The sequence below is a fragment of the Artibeus jamaicensis genome, unplaced genomic scaffold, assembly GCF_021234435.1.
Source record: "Artibeus jamaicensis isolate MK-2021 breed Jamaican fruit bat unplaced genomic scaffold, CSHL_Jam_final scaffold_1964, whole genome shotgun sequence".
In the NCBI taxonomy this organism is placed as follows: domain Eukaryota; kingdom Metazoa; phylum Chordata; class Mammalia; order Chiroptera; family Phyllostomidae; genus Artibeus; species Artibeus jamaicensis.
The window spans coordinates 8,174,485-8,190,716 of NW_026522030.1; the positions used below are offsets into that span (position 1 = coordinate 8,174,485).

General features: G+C 42.1%; 1 protein-coding gene across 11 annotated transcripts in view; it reads right to left on the reverse strand.

Moving 5' to 3' along the window:
- Positions 1-16,232, reverse strand: part of KIAA1958 (KIAA1958 ortholog) — a 146,269-nt gene that overhangs the window by 99,344 nt on the left and 30,693 nt on the right. The gene's annotated exons all lie outside the window — the stretch shown is intronic.

Below are 16,232 nucleotides of genomic sequence, written 5' to 3' on the forward strand. Positions count from 1 at the left end.
TGCAGTATTCCAGCACCCACTCAGTGGGTCAGGATCATAGACGCAATGACCTGAAGTACTTCTCACCCTAACACAGCTCACCTGCCCTTTGCTAACAAACGCAGTTCACCATCTCTTTGGTGGCAGCATTCCATTCATTCAAATTGCTCTATAGGTGTTTATTAGTAGTACTACTTGATCACATTTTAAAGTGGTTTCCCCACCAATGAGCATGATTTCACATGATGATTCGTGCCTTACAGCCCATTCAAAGAAGGGCAGTAAATAGAAAAACAGAAAATCCCATCTCAAAGTTAAGCGGTGTTAACCTTTTTAGCTGCCTTTACATTTACATAGCCTCATTCTCCTGCTGGATTTTCTAAGACTTCAGGGAGCATCAGAGTCTGATAATGCAGAATCTGCCCTAGATGCTGAAAATATCGTCCCACATCGGTAAGTGAACTAAAGGCAGGCTGGTTCCCAACCGCAGAGAATCGTGTGGAAACATGCACGCCACTCGACTCTCCCTGGAACTGCTCTGGCCAAGGTCACAAACAGCCTCCACATCAGGGACTTCAATGGACATCCCTTGGTCCCCCCTTCCTTTGGCTTCTCGGCAGCTGAAAGAGCTTTCTGCCCTACATGAAGCCTCTCTTTCCGTGGCTTCCACCCTACTACCCTCCCTGCTCTGCTTTTTCCCAGTTTTCCTGGCTGGGGCTCATCACCCTCTTCTCGACCTTTAAAACTGAATTTCGTCAGGGGTCTGGCTCTCTGTTCATGTTCTGTCTCACTAGACTGTTGTCTCTCAACCACCTCTGTGGATCTGGTTATCAGGTGTATACCCTGACAGTTAGTATCCAAATTAACATCTCAGTAAATGCATTACCGTCTCCTCAGCTGCTGAAATCCGAATCCTGCGAGTCAGTCACCCCTGACTCCAATGTGCACCCACATTTCTACCCACAGGCTTGTGCAGGGCTGGTTCAATTCTCAGAACTCATCTCTGGCCTCTAGTTTCCAAAAATGACTAGGTTTCACAAAGATTCTGATTATTCCTACACTTCTAAAGCTTGTAGAAAAGAGGAAACATTCAGACAGACTTGTATTTTCTTTACTCATTATCATTTTAAATGTGGTCATGAGTATGGATACGATTATATAACATATGGATACAGTTACATAATACACAAATTAAATCTTACACCTTTACTAGTGCTCAGGAAAGGAAGACAGGTCTTTCTTATCCCTGTGAAGTACTTGCTCACGGGAATGAGCTGCTGTACAGATCACATTAACAGCCCCTCCATCCCAATCGGGGGTGGTGAGGAACGAAAGTGGTCCAGATGTGAATGACCAGTCTGAGACAGGCGCTGGGAATGTAACCCAGTTTCCTTCATGAAGTGAAACACTTCAGAAATAAAAGGGACACTGGTGACAGAACTAAGCCCCCCAACTCAGGGTCACAGCATTCATTTTAGAAAATATCACAGAAGGAAAGAAACCATTTTTCCTGAGAAATGCAAAGGAATCAAAAAATCGATATGGTTCTGGTTGAATATTATGTATGGTCCCTTTGTAAAAGCACATTCTGAATCCTTGATCTATTTACCTATTTTACAATTAATAAAGCATCACTTAAAATTCCTATAGCTGAAGATGGTTTTATATTTAGGCAGGCAAATCCCTTCTCATTATCTCTATTTTTCAAAAACTATATTCTAATTCCTAACTTCTATGGCAAAGATTTCAGTGTTTCACTAATTAAGTATGACACTAGATATTTCCCCCCAACAAAAATTTTAACATTGTTAAAACTTTTGTTGTTTCTGAATTATATAAGGAATGCTGAACTTTTATCACGTGTGTTAGTCAACTATAAATTTGATCTTTTTCCTTTTTCACATGGTAAGTTGTACTTGCAGATTTCTGAGTGCTGACCCACTTTGCATCCCCACTGCTACTTAATCAATTTCTGTCACTGGCTCTTTCTGACCTTTAAAGCTAAGTTTGCCAGCGGTCCTGGAAGGCCTCTCATGGAACTGTCTTGTTAGAGGACGCTTTCTTTCATCCACCTCTGTGAATCTCATTAGCAGATACATACTCCCTAATGTTTCCCTAATTAGTATCTTAGTAAATGGCACCACCATTCTCCCTATTGCTGAGGCCCAAATCCCAGAATTAGATTTCTAAGTGGCTCTTGTTTTTTTTTTCTTAAGATTTGGGGATCTTTACAAAAATACACAGCTCACTGATGCTACGTGGTCATGTGCAAGGCATCTCCCTGCTCTGCAACCCTTCCGTAAGCACTGAAGAAAGAGACTCTGGCCGGGCAGAAACCTCACCTGGTACTGTCGCTCCAGCACACTCAGGCTGCCACACAGCAGGCGTTCAATTGATACCGAACAAATATCGAATGACTGAATGCCAAGTGAACACACTCAGTTGAGTTCTTACGAATTCTTTGATTTGAAATATGCTTCCCACTTGTTCTGTCCACCTGTCAGCTCAACCGTGTGTGTCTCCCAGGTCTGACGACCTCCTGCCCAACCCGACTAGAACAGATGCCAAGAGAACAGACAGGGGTTAAAATCCACATGAAATATTCACTGGCTAAAAATCCTTCAACAAGTATGTATCATCTTTAACTGAAATTCCGTATTACTGACAATGACCCAGAAAGCCTGCTACAATTTTCTGCCTACCTCATTCAAGAAGTCTAAGTGAAAAGAAATGTATTATATCCGATCAACAACAAAATCAGAGAGTAAAGCTATAGGCCTGTGAATTAGATACGTGAACTTGTGCGTGTGTGTATAGTAGGTGGTAAACTTCTCAAAACTATGCCCAGTGCCATTCTAAGGAACTCAGCTGGGAGCTACTTGGCTTTGAGGGCAGCAGATGTTGCCCTGGATGCAGAGAGTTTCCAGGAGAGACCAACAGCCGGGCCTCCCAGGAAAGTAGAGTAGCTTCAACTTTTAGACTGCTAGGGTCCACTCAAAGAAGATAAGACATCACCGAGTATTCTGAACGTCGCCTGGCTCCCGAGAGGTAGCAGGTGAAGCCAGAGGGTGAAGACCATGACCACCCACTCTGTGTGGTACAACACCTCAGTCTTGGTTGTTCCTTAGCCTCTCACTGGCCTGGCCTGTGCTCTTGGGATCTCAGAAATATCTATGGTGACTAAAACTATAAATAAGATCATCAACTCTTTTCTTAAAATAAGTATAGTTGCTATCATACAATATCATACTAGTTATATTGGGTTCATGTGTACAATATGGATTTGACATTTGTGTACCTTACCATGTAGTCACCCCCTCATTCTGGTAATCACCTGTCACCATGTAAACTTATCACACTGTTCTTGACTAAACTCCCTTTCACCTTTTTCACTCCTTTCCCCAACCCATCTTTTTGGTCTGTTTCTGAGTCTGGTTTTGTAGTGTTTACTCATTTGTTCTGTTTTTGTTTTTTAAGATTCTACATGTAAGTGAAATCATATGGCATTTGTCTTTCTCTGTCTGACTTCATCACTGAGGACATTTTCTCGTTCCATCCACGTTGTCGCATGAGATATTCCTTCAAAATGCTGCCTGGACGTGAGCTCTGGCGTAGGTAACTATCACCTCCAAAACCAAGCCTTCCTGCTCCAATTTTTAGGAGACTCTTGTTCTTTTGGGGGAAACTCATCCATTAACTTTCCTAGTGGGCGGAAGAAGACTTTTCCCTGGCTTGTGTTAGAGGGCTCAGCACCAGTTTTCTTTCTGGATAATCCGACCCCATCTTCTTCCTTTCTTCCAGATTGTTTGGGGGGTGGGATGGGGGTTCTTCAGAAGTCTTCCTTCCTCTTTTCCTAGGGTTCCTACGTATTTTAATATAGTTGGCATTCCACTTGGCGTTAAGAGATGAGTGGAAAAGATGGTGATGTAGGCAGACACACAGTTCACCTCTTTGCACAACCACTTCGAAATTACAACTAGAATATAGAACAATCGTCGCTCAGGAACATCAGAAATGGAGTTGAATGGAAGTCTGACTACGGAAGTGAAGAAACCACACCCACCCAGACTGGTAGGAGGGGTGTGTACACGGAACAGGCCAGCTCCACGCCCATGTGGATAAATTTTGAGGGGTATCTTAGGAGCGAGGAGTCCCAAACCTACACCAGGTCCCCCAGCCCAGAATTCCACTGCCAGAAAGTTAAGTCCCCACAACTTCTGGCTGCAAAAACCAGGAGGGATTGAACTGCTAGAGGAGGCTGCTGGAGCACGAAGCAGTTCCTCTGGGAGAACTCGCACAGGGACCCACCTATTTAGAATAGCTCCCTCTGAGCTCCAGCACTGGGGAGGCAGCTTGAAGGGCACCAAGGTGCTCACAATGGCAGTGGCCATTGTCCCTTTGCCAAGCCCTCCCTCACAGAGCTGGTAGGCTGGTGCTATATCAGAGATTCCATCAACCTGGCTACTAACACTGTGTGACCCACCTTGGAGATCCACAGAGGCTCTACCCTACTGAATTTACAGGCCCATCCAAGCTGGACTTCCATAAGAATGGCTGGTCTTGACTCCTAAATCCTATCAAACAAGCAACAGCTTGCTTCACTGAGCCTTAGACTCACAGTTCTGCTTCACCTGGGACTCCAAGACCAGCACAAGTAGCAGCCATCTCAGATTGCTTTGCAGCTCAGGCTGGGTGCCCAGGGCAAAAGACAGGATGGGCTGACCTTGGTCTGAACCACTTGGGAAACCCCAGGGCCTGTGCACACAATGCACAGCTATAAACCACACTAGAGCACCACCACTCTGCCCCTGCACAGCTGATCGTCTGTGGAGGGCAGAGATTGGCAGTCAGTGGTCACGACCAATCCTTGCAGCTGACTGGCCTGTGTAAATCCCTCCCAATGATCTGCCAACAGCAACTATGGCTCAACTACAAGAGGAGGATGTACTCAGCCAACACGAAGGATGCACTAACTGAAATAAAGAACAATTTACAGAGAAACAACAGGAGAATGGACCAAGATGAAAATCAAATCAATGATGTGGAACGTAAGGAAGCACAAAATAACCACACAGAATGAAAGAAGAAAAAAGAATCCCAAAAAAATGAGGATAGTATAAAGAGCCTCTGGGATAACTGTAAGAGGTTCAACACTTGCCTCATAGGGGTACCAGAAGGAGAAAAGCAAGAGTAAGAAATTGGAAATATACCTGGAAAAAAAGTGAAAGAAAACTTCTTTAATTTGGTGCAGGAAATAGACATGCAAGTCCAGGAAGCACAGAGAGTACCAATTATGATGAATGCAATGAGGCCCACTCCAAGATACATCATTATTAAAAGGCCAAAGGTTAGAGATAAGAGAGACTTTTAAAAGCAGGACAAAAAGACATTAGTTACTCTGAGGTTGCCAGACAGGAGAGGTAAGGGAGAGAATGGGTGAAGAGGTGAGGGGATTAAGAGGTACAAACAGGTAGTTACCGAATAGCCATGGGGATGTAAAATACAGTAGAGGATACGGGGTGGTCAAAGAACTTACATGCATGACCCATGGACATGAACAATTGTGAGGGACATGCCTGAGGGAGTGTGAGGCACTGGGTGGCGGGGGGCAAAGGAGGAAAAATCAGGACAACTGTAACAGCATAATCAATAAAATATTATTGAAAATAAAAAAGAGACGAGCAGAACTTCTGGCTCAGCTGACTGAGAGTTGGAGCACAACTCCGAGGGTCGCTGCAGCTGTGGCTCCCAAATCTGGCCGCGCACAGAAATTGTCCAGGGTTCCTGTTAGGAAACAGAGACTCTTTCTCAGGTCAAACCCAGGGTTTCTGATTAGCTTTTCCAAAACGTTAAACTTGGGAATGTGTTTTTATCTAATGTTTGGAGACTATCTTGCAGCCAATATAAAAAACTTCATCTGAGAGCCATAGCTCTAAAAATTTTTACTGTTGAATATATTATACTTAACCAAGCCTTTATTCAGAGATGTTTTGCTCAGTTTGATTCCAATTATTCACTAATATACATGCTACAATGAACATATTTTTCTATTAACCTTTTAATATACCTGGATATGATTATGATAGATGCTTAGACACAGAATCAAAAGCAGAGACTTCTTTTAATTCTCTTGGTCAAACTGCCTTCAAGGGAGGGTCTACCACTGAAAGCGTCCCAGAGTGTCCACTTCCTCACTTCTCTGCCTAGGTATGGCAGTATTTTTTAAATCTTTGCTAATATTAGAGGTGAAATAACACCTTATTGCTGAATTATTTTATAATTGTAAGAATATTTAGTCATTCAATAAATATTTCTTAAACATTTATCAGGCCCCATGAACGCTGCAGTACAAAAACAAACAGGGTTCTTACTCTCCTTTAAAGTGTCATTAACTCGATAATCAAATAAGTAAATCTAGTAAATGGTACTTATTATCATTACTGTGATAGGTGGTGCCATTAGATCTTATAAAGCAGAGACCTGACCTATTTAGAAATGTCAGAGGAAGCTCCTCGGAGAATTCAAGTTGACAATTAAGATAATAATACACACTGACATAGCACTTACCATATGCCAGGCTCTACTCTAAACACATCAGATATATTAATGTACTGACTGACCTTTATGAGGAGGTACTGTTGTTATCTCTATTTCACAGATGAGAAAAACGAGTCAGACAGTTTAAGAAACCTGTCCAACGTCACAAACCCAGTAAATTAAGAGTCAGGATTCAAACCAGTGTTGTCCACCTGAGTCAGTGCTACTCACCACTGCTTTATACTACCTCTCAGGTGACGCTCTTGAGCCCATGCCCCACCGGCAAAGGATGATGCGCTGCACTGCTCCAAAGACTCGGCACGCAAGCTCCTCCCTCTCGCTTTCAGAGCTGCAGCCCTCGCTCCACAGAGGCCCCCCCCCCCACATCCCCCTGGAGAACCTCACTAAGGAAGCAAGGGAATTTTCCTTGTTTCTGTATTAGCATTGCTAAATCACCCACGTTGATCATTTCTTGGTAATCATCTCTGTATTATAAAACATTTTAACATTAACCACCACTGTTTTATAAGGACATGGAGGGGGGGGAACCCATCAGTTTCTGATATTTAAAACTCTCATACTGAGAGTGATCGCCCCCTGTAAGGACCTCGCCTGACCGCAGCCTGGGTCCTATAGGCTGGCGTCTATCTTTACATTTGCATGGACACTAAGACTGTAAACACTAAGGATGGACTGAATGCCTTCAAACATGGTGAAAACTCGGGCATTAGAAACAAGGGAACTATAAAGGCTTAAAACCAAAGCTCTTTAATCCTTTGGCAATCTGCCAAACGATCTGAAAATTTAAAGTAGGACAACTTAAAGAAGCACATTCCAGGGATACTGTGAGGGACATTCACTCTGTCCAGCCCCCTAAATGAGTGAGTGAGCTACATCCTCTAACAAACTATTGAGCAAATGTACACTTCTCCCACTAATAACGTACAGAAGGCTTTATTAGAAGGATGATCATTAACCGTGACCCTATAATCATGAGGTTGTGGAGAGAATAAAAAGCTGTCATACTGAGAAACATTCCCCAACAAGCTGACCAGTGTCCACTCAAACTCACCCTCCCCCAACACCTGGTCTAGTTCTGGGAACCTGTTTCCGTCATTCATTCCCACTTCTGGATGCTGCAAACACCTGAGCACATAAAAGCAGGATGAACGTAAACTGAAACTAAAAGCATTTCCAAAAATGCAGGATTTAAAGAAGCTGCTGAAAAATGCTGGAGAACTATGTTAATCGTGTGTAAAGCCATTTTAACAAGTTAATGTTTGGCAGAGTTAGACTAGTTCACAAATGTGGAGGAATTCACAAAGATGATATGATAGATACTTCAAAAAAGAATAAATCAAATTTCCAAGAACTCAGAGAGGCCCTTCAGAAGACAGAAGATGCCCTGGCTGGTGTAGCTCAGTGGATTGAGCACGGGCCTGCGAACCAAAGGATCACGGTTCAATTCCCAGTCAGGGCAAATGCCTGGGTTGCAGGCCAGTTCCCAGCAGGGGACACATGAGAGGCAACCACACATTGATATTTCTCTCCCTCTCTCTTTCCCTTCCCCTCTAAAGATAAATAAATATTTTTTAAAAAAAATTTTAAAAAGAAGAAGATAGAAGATGCCAAGGAATATTTTTGCAATAACACCCTCTCCTTAACCTGGCTACGTGAAATAAAACTGATGGATATACCGCATTATACTCTTAAATAATTTTGTCAGGAAAACTATATCCCCCAAATGACCACCTAAGCCACTTTTTATTTATTCTAAGAATTAGCATGGCCTTCAATTAAAGAAGTTTTGGTACATACAATATTTTAAAAGAGCACTAATAATTTCTGGGGGGTTTTTTTGAGTTGAAACCCGTGCAGCATCAGGGTTAGAAAGGAATGAAACTGTAACTCTGCCAGCATGTGGGTGAACCTTGAAGACATCATGTTAAGTAAGCCAGGCACAAAGGGACAAGTGCTGTGTGATTTCACTTACCATCAGTTTCACAGAAAAGTCAAATTCAAAGAGACACAACACTGAATAGTGGCAACCTGAGTCTTGGGGAGAATGAAATGGGAAGTTATCGTTTAATGGGTACATTAAATTTTCAATTTGGGATGATGAAAAAATTCTAGAGATGGACGGTTGTGATGGTTGCACACCCATGTGCAATATAAATAAATGTACTTAATGCCACTGCACCGTACACTAAAAATGATTAAATGGCGAGTTTTATGTTATGTCTATTTACCACCATCACAACAAAAAGCCTTCACAGTACAGCAGAAATAACATGTAATTTCCTTAAAACCTTAAGAAAAAAGACTTCCAGCCAAGATGGAGGCATAAGTAGACACACTGTGCCTCCTCGCACAACCAAAATAAGGACAACAAAAATTTAGAAACACAAAACCAGAATTGACAGAAAACTGAACTGTACAGAAGTCCAGCAACCAAGAAGGTGAAAATAGACACATTCATCCAGACTGGTAGGAAAGGTGGAGTCAGGAGGCCAGGAGGAGAAGGGTCATGGCAAATAAAAAAAAAGCGGTGTCTTGACGACCCTGGACACACAAGGCGGCAGCTGGCAGAACCCAGGCGAGGATGACAGTGGCAGACTCAGTGAGGCATGTAAGGAGACTGGCTGACAGGGTGGTCACACATTTGCGTGCAGATAAACCAGGCGAAACTGGGGAGCGAGACAGACCATGCAACCCAAGACTCCAGCTTTGGGGGAAAAAAGCCTCAAAACACCAATTGAGAAAACATCTATGGGGGCTGAGGAAGCAGGAGAGACTCCCAGCCTCACAGGTGAGGTCATTGGAGTGACCCACAGGGTCCTAGAACATACACAAACCCACCTACCCAGGGACCAGCACCAGAAGGGCCCAGTTTGCTTGGGGGAAGTATGAGAGCAAAGCAAGCACCATTGTTCCCTCTCTGACCCCGCCTCCACATGCAGCATCACAACCCAGGGACCCACCTTGGTGAATGCCTAAGGCTCCACCCCTTACTACATAACAGGTGCAACCAGATGCCCCCCCCCCAAAAAAAGGGCTCAAACAGAAGAACAGATCAAAGCCCCAGAAAAAAATACAACTAAGTGACAAAGAGACAGCAAACCCATTAAAGGCACAGTCCAAAGCACTGGTGATCTGGATGCTCACAGAACTGGTTGAATTTGGTCGTAAATTAGATGAAAAAATGAAGGCTACACTAAATAAAATAAAGGAAAATGTACAGGGAACCAATAGTGATGGAAAGAAAACTGGGACTCAAATCAATGGAGTGGACCAGAAGGAAGAAACAAACAAATAGAAAAAAATGAAGAAACAAGAATTCAAAAAAATGAGGAGAAGCTTAGGAACCTCCAGGACATCTTTAAACATTCCAACATCCAAATTATAGGGGTACCAGAAAGGGAAGAGGAAGAGCAACAAGTGGAAAACTTATTTGAACAAATAATAAAAGAGAACTTCCCCAATCTGGCAAAGGAAATAGACTTCCAGGAAGTCCAGGAAGCTCAGAGAGTCCCAAAGAAGGTGGATCCAAGAAGGAACACACCAAGGCATATCATAATTACATTACGCAAGATTAAAACAAAGGAGAGAATTCTTGAAGCAGCAAGAGATAAGGGGATAGTCACCTACAAAGGAGTTCCCATCAGACTGTCAGCAGATTTCTCAAAAGAGACCTTACAGGCAAGAAGGGGCTGGAAAGAAACCTTGCCTTTCGTGACTATTCCAAGTCATGAAAGGCAAGGACCTGCAACCAAGATTGCTCTATGCAGCAAAGCTTTCATTTAGAATGGAAGGGCAGATAAAGTGCTTCTCAGATAAGGACAAGTTAAAGGAGTTCATCATCACCAAGCCCTTATTATATGAAATGTTAAAAGGACTTATCTAAGAAAAAGAAGATAAAAAACATGTACAGTAAAATGATAGCAAACTCGCAGTTATTAACAACCACACCTAAAATAAAAGCAAAAGCAAACTAAGCAAACAACTAGAACAAGGACAGAACCACAGAAATGGAAATCACATGGAAGGTTAGCAACAGGGGAGTAGGAGGAGAAGTGGGGAGAAGGTACACAGAATAAGTAGCATAGACAGCAGGTAGAAAATAGACAGGGGGAGGGCAAGAGTAGTGTGGGAAATGTAGAAGCTAAAGAACTTTTGACCCACGGACATGAACTAAAGTGGGGGAATGTGGGTGGGAGAGGGTGTGCAGGGTGGAGGGGAATGAAGGGGGGAAATGGGACAACTATAATAGCATAATCAGTAAAACATATTAAAAAAAAACCTAAAAAAAAAAAGACCTGTGCAGTAAAGGGTTACTTCAGGAGGCTAGGGTTGCTCAAACTCTGCACATTTTAAAAAGGAGGACTAGCCCTTGACCAAGTTTCTGGGAGATAACCTCTAAACTCATGCAGTATCTTGGCTGTAAGAATGTGTTTCTATGCCTGAGCACGAAGGCCACAGGCTATCGGTCTGACTGCTAGGTGGTTGCAGGCTCAGGAGCTTGGAGGCGAGCTTTCCTGGTTGGCGATACTGTCACACATCGCTGCTGGGACTTAATGACCACACTGGGAGGGCACACCAGGAATCTTATGCCTGCTTCCTCTTGGACTTCGCCCATCTGTCTTTTCCCTTTGCTGATTTTAATCTGCATTTTTTCACTGTAATGAACTGTAACCAGTAGCACAACAGCTTTCTGTGAGTTCTGTGAGTCACTGTAGCGAATTATCAAGCATGGGAGTGGTCCTGGGACACTCCAACTCCAAGCCCCCACCACGTCTCCTCACTAGCTCCTATAAAATTGTCCCTATGTTTTTTAGTGGCTTCCCTTTAAATGTCCTTTCAGTGCTATTTATGCTCAGCTAACAAGGGCCCCCCTTACAGAGCCTTACCGACAATCCTCAGTAGGTGGGTAACCAAGAGCTCAGACTTGCTAGAGTGTGTGTTCTCAGCCACACCACTCTCCCGTGGGTGTCTACGGATGAAACCCAGATTGTTACTAGTTACAAAGCACCAGAGTATATCAACTGTTTACTTACCAGTGGATTTACATTAGAGTGGATTTTAGGTTTTGCCCAGAGTAATATTATTCTCCATCAAGGCTCCAAATACACCAAGAGAAGACATCCCAACTTCTCCACAGGAGTTTTAAGTCTCGCATCTGGACTCTGCCGTCGAGATGTACCTCTCAAACCTAACTCCCTCCCATTCAGAAGCTAAACTCATTTCAGTTCCCCAAACTGTAGTATTTTAACTCCAGATCTTTACAAATACTGCCTTTTTTCCCCCTGACTAAACACCTTCCTACTCAAGCTTTCCAAGTTAGTTTAGGGCTAGGTTTCTCCACCCCAGACACTAGTTACCTACTGGGCTGGATAATTCTTTGTTGTGAGGGACTGTCCTGTGTGTAGGATATTTTACAGCATCCCTGGCCTCTACCCACTAGAAGCCAGTAGCACACTCTCCTCTCTCAAGTTGTAACAACAAAAAAATGTCTCCACATATTGTCAAATGCTTTCCTCTATTCCACCTTGGTTTGAGGTCTTCAACCTCCCCTCCCGTCCCCACCCCCTGCCACTAAGGCTTGGTTAGGTGCCTCTCCCATTGCTCCCCTGGGGCCCTGTGGTCCCCTCCTGCAATGCCTATCTCTACTAAAGTGCTAACTCCTTGAACATAAGGCTTATGATTTTATGAATCATTGTAGTCTCAGCTCCTAGCCCAGGACCTAGCACATAATGAGGCTTTAAGTACTTGTGGACTGACTGAATGAACAGAATCACGACATACAGAAATAACGTGGGCACTGACAGAAAGAAAACAGTGTTAAGAAAAGGCAAGAAGGTGGGAAGTTCCGGGTTTACGGGGAACAGTAAGAACTTCCATTTGCTTGAAAACAGAGTAGATTAGGGAAAGGAACCAGATATGAGTTACGAAAAATAGGCTGGAATGGCACTGAGAGTTACAGAGGACGAGCTAAAGGGCCTGAACTTCACTGGGAAGGAGAAATCAGGGGACTGAAACCGGTATCTGTTACAGTCACATCCACCTATGCCATTCATGAGTTTATATTATCAGCAGGAATTTACATATTACCCTGGCTAAATGAGGCTGCACATCCTCTGGTGTTTCTTTGATCAACTGCTATCCTGTATATCTACCCCTGTATGTTGAAAGTCAGTGTGTGTTGGGGGGGGGGGAGGGCAGGAAGCTAGTGTGTGGAATGTATGCACTGTAGAGTTTGGCATGAACTAAGGAAATGAATCATTTCCATAAACCTTGACCCTGTAGAGTGGTGCAGTACGTGTCCAACCTTAAATATGCCAAACTGGGATTCAGCAGATGTACGCAAGTCCCTTCATTCATTCTGATTGAATTTTTTTTAAAATTCCATACCAATATCTGAACATCTACAATGAATAACATCCTCAACGTTGTTAATAGGTTCTGGGAGTTGAAGCAAAGTGACGTATAATGACACCAAGTTCGCTTTAGGCTAACTGCTACAAACAAGAGTTAAGTTCCTACAACTCATCATTATAATAAAACATTATACAACCTGCTGTATTCTCTTTCAAGCACTGCACTCAATGCATTAAATAAGATAGATGTGATCCCTATTTCCACTGACTTTAAAGTCTATTTAGAAATGACTACTGTTAAACAGCTATTATAAAACTGTGGCATGAGTTATTCTGAGGAAGTAACTAGAACTTCAGGTTCTCGATCGATACAATAAAGGGACTGAATGGTGGCCTCTGAGGATTATCTCCGGTCTAGCCAACATTCACTTTAAGCCTAGTAATATAGGAAAATTTAAAAACTTTTCAAAGTGCTAAACACTTTCTCCACTTTATAGTAAAGAAGGCAGAAGATTAAAAGAAGGACTACGAAATGAATCTAACATATTGTACTATGGAAATGTGGGAAGGAGGATTTTAATGCACAAAAACCAGGTACACAGAGGAAAAGAAAACGTCTTTATTAAGACAACAGAGACACAGACAAGGGTTCACATCTACCACCTTTAACTAGTTAATGGACAAAATAGCAACACAAGCATCACTGGGGAAATGTAAATACTGTAGGAAAATCTATATTCCAAGACCTGGTATTTCAGGCGAAACCTCTTCCAAGTATCACGACAATCATCTGTAACAAGGTATTTTGACAATAGATATTTCACATATTTATGCACTAAAAAGGATTAGGCATCTTCTATGTGCAATAAATTGTACATAGATGACTGTGGCATGTAACTGTAAATCAGAAATGGGTACTAAATTTAAGAAATTCACAGTTTAGTGGTGGATTTAAACTTAACAAAGGAGTGAAGCATTTTACAGAATTCTTTGCACAAACATCAGAAAAATTAGTATCAGATGCGAAACACCAATACAACCAAGAGGTTCACAAGATCTGGCGTACTCAGCACACACATTTAATTGTTGACTGTTTCTGCATATTTTTATGTTAAGTATTAATAGATGGTTATCTCTTTTTAAAATTTTCAAAAACATTTATTGTGGTGACATTGGCTAATAAAATTATGTAGGTTTCAGGTGTACAATTCTACGATACACCATCTATAATGTTGTACTGTGTGGTCGCCACACAAAGTCACGTCTCCTACCATCACCACTTATTCTCCTGTTCCTATTCCCCCTCCCCACACCCCCTTTTTTTGCTCTGGTAATTAGCATACTGTTGTCTGCGTCTATGAGTTGTTATTGTTTTTTGTTTCTTAGCCCCTTCACTTTTTCCGCCTAGCCCCAACCCCTGTCCCCACTGACAGCTGTCCATCTGTTCTCTGTTTATCTACGAGTCTGTTTCTGTTTTGTTAGCTTATTTGTTCATTAGATTCCACATGTAAGTGAAATCATATGGTATTTGTCTTTCTCTGACTGCCTTTCACTCATCACAATACTCTCCAGGTCCATCCATGCTATTACAAAGGGTAAGAGTTCCTTCTTTTTTTTTTAAAGCTGAGTAGTACTGCATTGTGTAATCTACCGATGGGCACTTGGGCTGCTTTCAAATCTTGGCTATTGCAAGTAATGCTCCTATGAACATGAAAGGTAACAGTTATTTCTGAGTACTCACAGAATGCTAAGAAATTTTAATAATGTTTTTTCTAAAAGGTGCACCTATGATTTCTTAAAATTTTATTTTTATAAATGAGTTGAGAAATTTGGGTTGTTGCTGGCAGGAAGCCTCTGGGTGAGCAGGGTTCAAGCTGTACTGAACTCCAATCTGCTCCAGGTGAACTCAGTCAGACCTTAAATGCTTCACTTACAAGATCTTAAAGTAGCAAACTGTCTGAAGCCTGAACATTTCTTTCTGAGCTACCAAAACATAAGCATCCCTCTCTGAATTATCAAAACATGAAGATGCGGTGTAATACGCTCACAAAACAAGCCATGCGATTCCCAAATTCCCTTCATTTTAAATTAAGCTCTATCACTTTGCAGATGGTAGCTGGGCTAACCTCCTCAGCCCCAAAGTACTACCGATTCAAAAAAGAAAATAGTAATCTTCAGAGCATCATCAGCTCCACGTTGGAAAACATCTTATTCTATAACAAAAGAAGATGTGCCTCGCAGGTACACCTCCGATGTGTTTGCAATCTAAAACAGGTGGCACCCGCTTACTAATGTTGCTGAACGCCAGGCCAGAGGTACGGAAAACACCTGACGTGGCATCAAGCATGTCACTAAGGAGACGGATCCAGACCCCTTTTCGGCCTGCAAAGCCTATTCTGAACTGACCCCACTCCAACTTCTTCAACCATATCTAAACTAAAATCTATTAACAAATATTAAATAATAGTCTTTTTAGTTACACTCTAATATTTAGTTATTTTGCATTTTATTGTTGAAACTTCCTTTTTAATCAGTGTATTTGTGTCAAAGCAGACCAGATGTGCTACTTAATACCTAGTAGGTATGCAATACACTGTAATCGATCATCTTTTTACCAAAAAAGACTTTGAGAAATGAGTATATGTGTCCACGAAAATGGTATCTTATTCCTAGTAGTGCTAAAGTGGAACCAAACGAAATTAAGAGAATAGATTAAAAATTTATTGTATAGTCACATAATGGACACCAATAAAAAAATTCTGATATACACAATTATAATGAATAAACTTCAGAAACATTATGCTCAGTGAATACAGCCAGACAGGTCAGAATACTCACTGTGTATTTCATGTATATGAATTTCAAGAAGAGGCAAAGCAATCTCTAGAGGGGAAGTACTGACTAGAAAGAGGAACAAGGAAACTTTCTAGAGTGATGAGTATTCTACATTTTAGTTGCTGGCTGTTAAGAATTTGTCAATCTACACACTTTAAAGATATGTGCATTTTACTGTATGTAAATTATATCTCAATTTTTTAAAGAAGAGTCAAGGTACAGAGGCAGTAAATGGAGTCTGATTTCCAAATTTAAGTGGTCCAATCTCAGAAACCACTCTCTTCAACTACACTATACAGCAGGGGTGTCAAACTCATTTTCACTGGGGGCCGCATCGGCCTCACAGTTGCCTTCAAAGGGCCGAATGTAATTTTAGGACTGTGTAAATGTAACTGCTCCTTAACAATTAAGCGACAGCTCAGCGCTGCCACTGGGTAGAAACAAGGTGCCAGGCTGGATAAAACAAGTCGGAGGGCTGGATTTGGCCCTCGGGCCTCGTGTTCGCCA